Consider the following 7,060-nt stretch of genomic DNA (forward strand, 5'->3'; position numbering starts at 1 on the left):
CAATTCAAAGTTTTCTAAGAACATCTATTTGAACATGTCACATATAATAGTTTATTATTTGAGTTTTGTTGGTATTTATGAACTTTACATAACAAGGTAATTTATTCATCAAGCATTTTTGAAGTCATAATGAAAGGCTTCAGGAAGAGACAAATCAACCAGCATATATAGCTGCAAGGAATATTTTATTCAAAATAACTTTGTACATAATATAAGAAGGGACCAACTTTCAAATATACCCATACATTTGAAACAAAATATGAATATGTGATATTCTTATTTTTATAACCAAACATATATACTACTGTATATATCAATACTTTTTTCCTTTTCCATGCGGGTAGTACATTGTACGCATACAGTGTATTTAACCATTCAAACACCGGAGAAAAATTTGACTGTTTACAGTTTTTGCTCTTCGTCAATACACCTAGCACAAAGAGTAATGTAGAAGTCACTGTGTGGGTAAGCATTTTTCTTCCTCTTGAAAAAATAGCTAGGAATTAAATAGTCTGAAGCAATGAGTGATATCTTTCTACACTGTAAGACGCTATCAAGTTCTTTCCAAAAGTAGCTGTAACATTTCAAGTTGCTTCTAGTAATGTGTGACATTAATTATTCCATATTCTTAGAAACACTTGTTTTGAACACTCTGTTAAATTCCAGTCATTTTCCTAGATGGGTAGCAACGGTTCTGCTTAGCATTCCTCTTATGTCTAATGGAATTGAACATGTAAGGATATTTGAATAACAATATTACAATTAATGACTAGAGAAGTTACTGGAACCTGCACTGTGTATTAGAGATCCTAGCTGTCATACTATATCTTTTATACATCAACACAAATTAAAATTAAATGAGTCATAAATGTAAGCCTATAGAAATATAAAAACATGCTGGGATCTCCAAATTTATAACCTCATCTTAATTAAAAGAAAGTCTATATATAAACAGATTGAAGGCATCCTATTTTTTTTTTTTCAGGATAATCTCATTGATTATATCTAGTACCATTCCTATACACAGTAAGTTATCACTAAATTTTCCTATACAAATGATCTATCATTTTTGTATTAGTAAATATGGTGATTTATATTAAGGTGATACACTATAAATATTTTTCATAATTATTTTCTTGAAAGCAAACATTTCACTATTGAAAACCTATTTATCAAATTAAAAGGAGAAGAAATGAAAAAAAAAATACCTACACTCTTTTTCTATCTCTCAAGCTCATTCACATTTTGTTTGCAAGAGAGAGGTGCATCAGACAGAAAACATAGAAGACTAAACATTAATTTTTTTCACTAACTTGAATAAAATGATGTGGTTGTATAGCACTGGCACACACACATATCATGTTTTTGCTCATATTTCTTAACAAATGCATATATATTCTAAATTAATTTAAATAAAATACTGGATATTAAAATGTGTGGAATTGCATTAATTCTGGTCACAAACCTTTTTTTTTTTAGTCTTTTTGAAATAAGGTTTCCCTGTAGCCCCAGCTATCCTGTAACTCACTTCATAGACCATGCTGGCCTTGAACTTGAACTCACAGAAATCCGCCTGCCTCTGCCTCCCGAGTGCTGGGATTAAAGGCATGTGCCACCACGCCCGGCCACAAATCTAAATTTTAAGAAAGTAAAGGTAACATTTTCACTATTGTTTAGGTGAAAATAGTAAGTCAGCACTGGCACATCTTCAGAAACTGCCCCATTTCAATAAATTAATAAATGATAAATTTATAAAATTGAGAACATAGTTAAACTTTTAAATCTACAGCTTTTTCCATACAGTTTATGAGATTATCATTATCCATCACTGAGCATATACATACATACATACACACATACATACAGATAGATGACACATGAAGCATAAATGTATAATTAAATATATACATGATACATAATTTCTGAATATGAAGTTTTGACATTTGTGGCACATTACTACCATTCTCAGACTGTTAATTTCTCTCCTCTTTTGAGGACTCTCAACACACAAAAACAACCTTCACTATAAAACTTAAACCAATAGCTGAAGAGTCCTATTGCATAAAGCACTCTTTTCATTTCTTTATTTTAAAAACATAAGTAATATGTAGTTACAATTACAATATGGAGGTATCCAATATTATACATTATCCAGTATCTTTCATAGTAGAGAAAGGTATAGAGGATACAAATTGTTGATTTGAAAATAAGAAACAAGAACTGCTGAGATTTTGAGCTCTGAACTACCTTCAGATTTCTAAAGTTCTCTCTCAAGGATATCATTAAGAAAGAGTATGCTTCTTTTCCTTACTCACACTTGCTCTTATTTCTTTGTTTTCCCCCTTGTCAGTTATAGGAATGATGTGTCTTCATTGAATTATCTTGCTTATCATAAAGTATAATTGAACAAATTCAAAGTGAAAACAGAATGCTGCTCAGAGCAGTTAGACATTTGGACATGTTCCTGTGGCAGATTGAATTAGAATGTCCCTCAGAGGTTCCAAGGATTTGAATACTTGGTCCAATTTAGTGGTGTACATTGCACAAGCTTAGGAGGTTTGGTCAAGCTGGAGGAAACATGTCACTGGGGCGTTGTATCAGAAAAAGAATTTCAAGTTGTTTGATATAAATGAATAGAGATTGTGACTGAACACATGTCTATCCTTATCCAATGGAAGGGAAATTAAATTAAAAGATTTATACTAAGTATTTATTTTCATAAGAGACTTTTGTTTGGACGTGAAAGAAAATATGAAAATGAGATGTTTGTCCTTAAAGTGTTTTTAAATGACTAGTCAGCAAATCAATGAAAACAGCTACAAGGTAAAGATAGGCAATGTAGGAGGTGAAGTGCCAGGCCTAAGCACAGGCTGCCTTGAGAGCATAGCTGGCACTTCCACATAAAAGCCAACCTATAATCTGCCCCCGGACCTAGAGAGTGATGATACAAGCAGCCTGGATGAGAGGATCTATCAGGGAGTGACACACCAGCTTATGGGACACTGGGGATGGGGGAGAGATATATAAGGCCTGCCTTTCCCAGCAATAAATGAGTCTGCAGCACCTCACCTAGTGCCTGCTTCCACCCAGCTCCCAGTGCTTGTGTGTTGATGTCACACTGCTCACCCCCACCTCAGCCAGAACCTTCATTCCCTGCAGTCCCTCATGGGCTGGACACAGGAGGAACCTGGAACAGCTGGTGCTCGAACAGGGTTCTCGGCCCCCTGGAATTGGCGACACCCCCAACTTCGGTTCGTTTGGTGAATGTCACAGTGCAGTGACCACAGTCAATGAGGAAAGGGCCTCCTTGTCTCTACCTCAGACCCCTCTTTCAAAGCCACAACAATCAGAGACACCACCACCCCAGTACCCCTGGAAGGAACTATGTTCTGCCTGCTTCGATGCACCGCCTGCTCATTATACACCCCCATGGCCCACCCTCCCCTTGCTGCCCCTTGCAACCATTGTCTTTCCAATTAATGTTGGCCCAAATGCCACGCAACAGCCATGTGTGCCAACCACTCTCACAGACCGTGAACTCATCCACAAACCCGACAAACAGTCAGGCCCCGATTCCCCATATTTTGAGCAAGTTCTCTGCCAATGGGCCGTGCAGTTACACACCCATTACGATTGGTATAACTTATTAAAGGAGGTTTTGGAGCCCTCAGTCTTCCTGAGTTGGTGTTTGGCTTATGACAATCAGGATGAAAATCAGGCATATCTCAACCTTCAATATGGCCTTAACATTGCTCTGGATATGCTCACAGGACATGGACAATATATTGACCCCATTTCCCAGTCCACTATTGGCCTTCATGCTTACTACCAACAAGTTAGTGACCTGGCCTTCAAGGCCCTTAAATGTTGTTCCCTCCATGACCTACAGGCATTCTTCTGCAATTTGATTCAGCAGCCAGGGGAGTCCTTCACAGCAGGTCTGGATTGCTGTTATCCAAGAAGCAGTTGTGTAATTTCTTGCCCTCCTCCTCCCCCACATGGTCATGCCAGAGGTCATACCCTTTGAGGGCTGGCAGTCAATAACGGGTAAGATCCTGATGGTCAGGATGACCTAATACAGGCACAGTCCATCAAGCTGGGTGCCCTCTGAGGTGGGGTCAACTATGTTGAGGCAAAGAATCTTGGCTCCCACTGACCTTTCTATAATAAAAAGGGATGGATATGTAGGAGGTGAAGTATCAGACCTAAGCAAAGGCCACCTTGAGAGCACAGCCCACGCTTCTGCAAAAGAGCCAACCTATAATCTGCCCCCAGACATACAGACTGTTGATGTGAGTGGCCTGGATGAAGAGGTCTACCAGGAAGCAACACACCAGCTTATGTGACTGGGGGCAGGGGGAGAGATATATAAGGCCTGCCTTTCCCAGCAATAAACGAGTCTACAGCACCTCTCCTAGTGCCTGCTTCCACCCGACTCCCAGTGTCTGAGTGTTGACTCTATGCCGCTCACCCCCACCTCGGCCAGAACCCTCATTCCCTGCAGTCCCTCGTGGGATGGACCCATGAGGAAACCTGCAACAAGGCAGATTTGTTTTTTTAAGTAACATAAACTCAAAATTGGCTTTTTAGGGATTTTATTACTTTTTTATTTATTCAGAGTGTGCATGTGTATATGTATGTGTATGTGTATGTGTATGTGTATGTGTGCTGAGTGTGTGGATACCACGTACATGTGTGGTAATCCAATGAAAACTTCTGGAAGTCAGTTCTCCTCTTCCAACAGGTGTGTTCTGGAAACCAAACTTGGGTCTTCAGGCTTCTTTTGAAGCACAAATGAGATAAGGTATTAGTTCTGGGCTGGGGAGTCTTAGAATGACTCCAATTTTTTTCAAACAAATATTTCAAACAGAATAGTGGGATTGACTGCATACAAGTGGCACTTATATAGTCTCACTTGCCTAAACTCTGAGATACATACCAGAAGACTAAATAATGAACTTTACAACATCTTCATGCATATATACAGTGGACATCAGTCATAGTAAGCCCCTTTATCTTGCCCTGTCCTCTTCCCTCACTCTCCTGTATCTCCACTCTATTTTCATAACAATTTTAAAATATTGAGATTTTGCATATAGGGGAAAACATAAGGTATTTGTTATTCATAGTCTAGATCATTTCATTAGTTTCATTAATTTGTACTCTAGTTCCTGACAATGACATAATTTTGCTCTTCGTTATGAATAAATAATACTCTTGTATATATATCCTACATTTCAACTCTCTAACAACTGCCAAAGGCTAGCTTCCTTATTTATAGACATCTCTTATAAATTAAAGGGGCAAATAGAAGATCTTAATTATGGACAAATCTGATTGCCAAATGCGGTCACCGCCAGTGGCGGCCACTCCTCCGTTCTCACAGGTACCACTACTTCATTCTCACAGGCATCAAGGCTGCTCTTCCACTCGCCCTGAGGCTGCTCTTCTGCCTGCCCAGTATGGAGGCCGCTCTTCTGCTCACACGGGGCTGCCTTCTGTCATTGATGCTTCTGCCCAGTCCCAGACCCCAGGGCTGGTGAGGAGACTGTGTCAGTGGAGCCGCATTCAGACACAGGAGACCAGGTTCAGTGACACAGGTCTGCTTTATTGCAGGAAGGCACAAGCTTATATAGGGGTAGTAGTCCAAACACAGCACAGCAAGTAGGATACCTTATTATCATAACAGACAGCGTCTTATTAGCAGAAGAGTCTTAATGTCCTATCACAGAATAGAGGGTAAGATGCCTCATTAGCATAATGGGTTTCAGACTACAGAGTCTGGATTCCTAGAAACCACGTGACCCTGACTGTTGCAATATCTAAGTGCTGCAATTTGTAATTCCAAGGGTGGTGATTGGGGCATGGCAAGCTCTAGGCATGAGTCTTATGATCTGCCTACGGGAGCAAATGTCACAAGGCATTCCTTGTGGCTCCAGCAGTCAGGCCGTTGCCTCAGGCCTTTTGCATGGCTGTCAATAACACTTTCACCCTAGGCTCAAGCCTGTCTCCCACAACCAAAGAGTACATTAAAAAAATAACTAAGAATGACATCTAAAAATAGAACAACTGGGACAAAGCTCAGTGTTACAGTGCTTGTCGAGCATGTGAAAGGCAATAGGTTTTATGCCTAACTCTAGGAGATAATACGTTGTTGTTTTTGACAATGTGCATAACAAATGAAAAGTTTTAAATGTATCAGAAACAGCTATTCTATCAAATTATTGAATACTAAAAATAATAAAATTTAGCAATAAGGGGGAACCTCAACACACATGGTCACATATACGAGTGTCTGTGTGTGTGTGTGTGTGTGTGTGTGTGTGTGTGTGCAAAATGATGTATGCATAAGCATAAGAAATAATTTTTTTTTTGGTCTTTTTGAGACACGGTCTCCCTGCAGCCCCAGCTGTCCTGGAACTCACTATGTAGACCAGGCTGGTCTTGAACTCACAGAGATCCACCTGCCTCTGCCTCCCAGGTGCTGGGATGAAAGGCATGCGCCACCACGTGCAGCAAGAAAGAATATTTTGTGAGGTTGTCTTGATGGAAAAAATAAAAAAAAAAATTTCAAATTTCTATAAATTGAGCATTGCTGGATCCAAGAGTTCCATGGTTCTTGGCAAGAGTGCTATTTGACAAAGTTCCAGCCGAAAGCCGATGACCACTTTTTTTGTGGATATCCCTTCCCCAGTTACTCCTGGTTTTTGTAATTTGTATAACCTACTCTTCTTTAAGTATTCTGATAACCAACTCTGATGATGGCATGGGGAAATAAACAAGGGAAATCTCTGCCTTTAGCAGAATTATGTTACTGAAATAAAATAAAAGTAATAAGATAGATGACTTCCTCCTATGATTATGCTCTCATTTGGACCTTCATTTGTGATTAATAATAAGCCTTGGTTTCCCCCAAAAGGAAAAGATAGCATGCAATAGATGCCCTGCTGCCTGCCTTTTGCAGGAGTTTATGATTTTAACCCTGAACAAGGAACTATTGAGACTAAAGTTTGGTATAAGGAAAAACTACTTGGCTTAGGGAAACTCTCGTGGATAGAAA

General features: G+C 39.4%; 1 pseudogene; it reads left to right on the forward strand.

The window, feature by feature from the left end:
- The first annotated feature begins 5,323 nt into the window (after window positions 1–5,323).
- The window catches only part of LOC103749620, a 33,410-nt pseudogene continuing 31,673 nt past the window's right edge, over window positions 5,324–7,060 (forward strand).

This window comes from Nannospalax galili, unplaced genomic scaffold (assembly GCF_000622305.1).
Source record: "Nannospalax galili isolate Female #2095 unplaced genomic scaffold, S.galili_v1.0 scaffold586, whole genome shotgun sequence".
NCBI lineage: Eukaryota > Metazoa > Chordata > Mammalia > Rodentia > Spalacidae > Nannospalax > Nannospalax galili.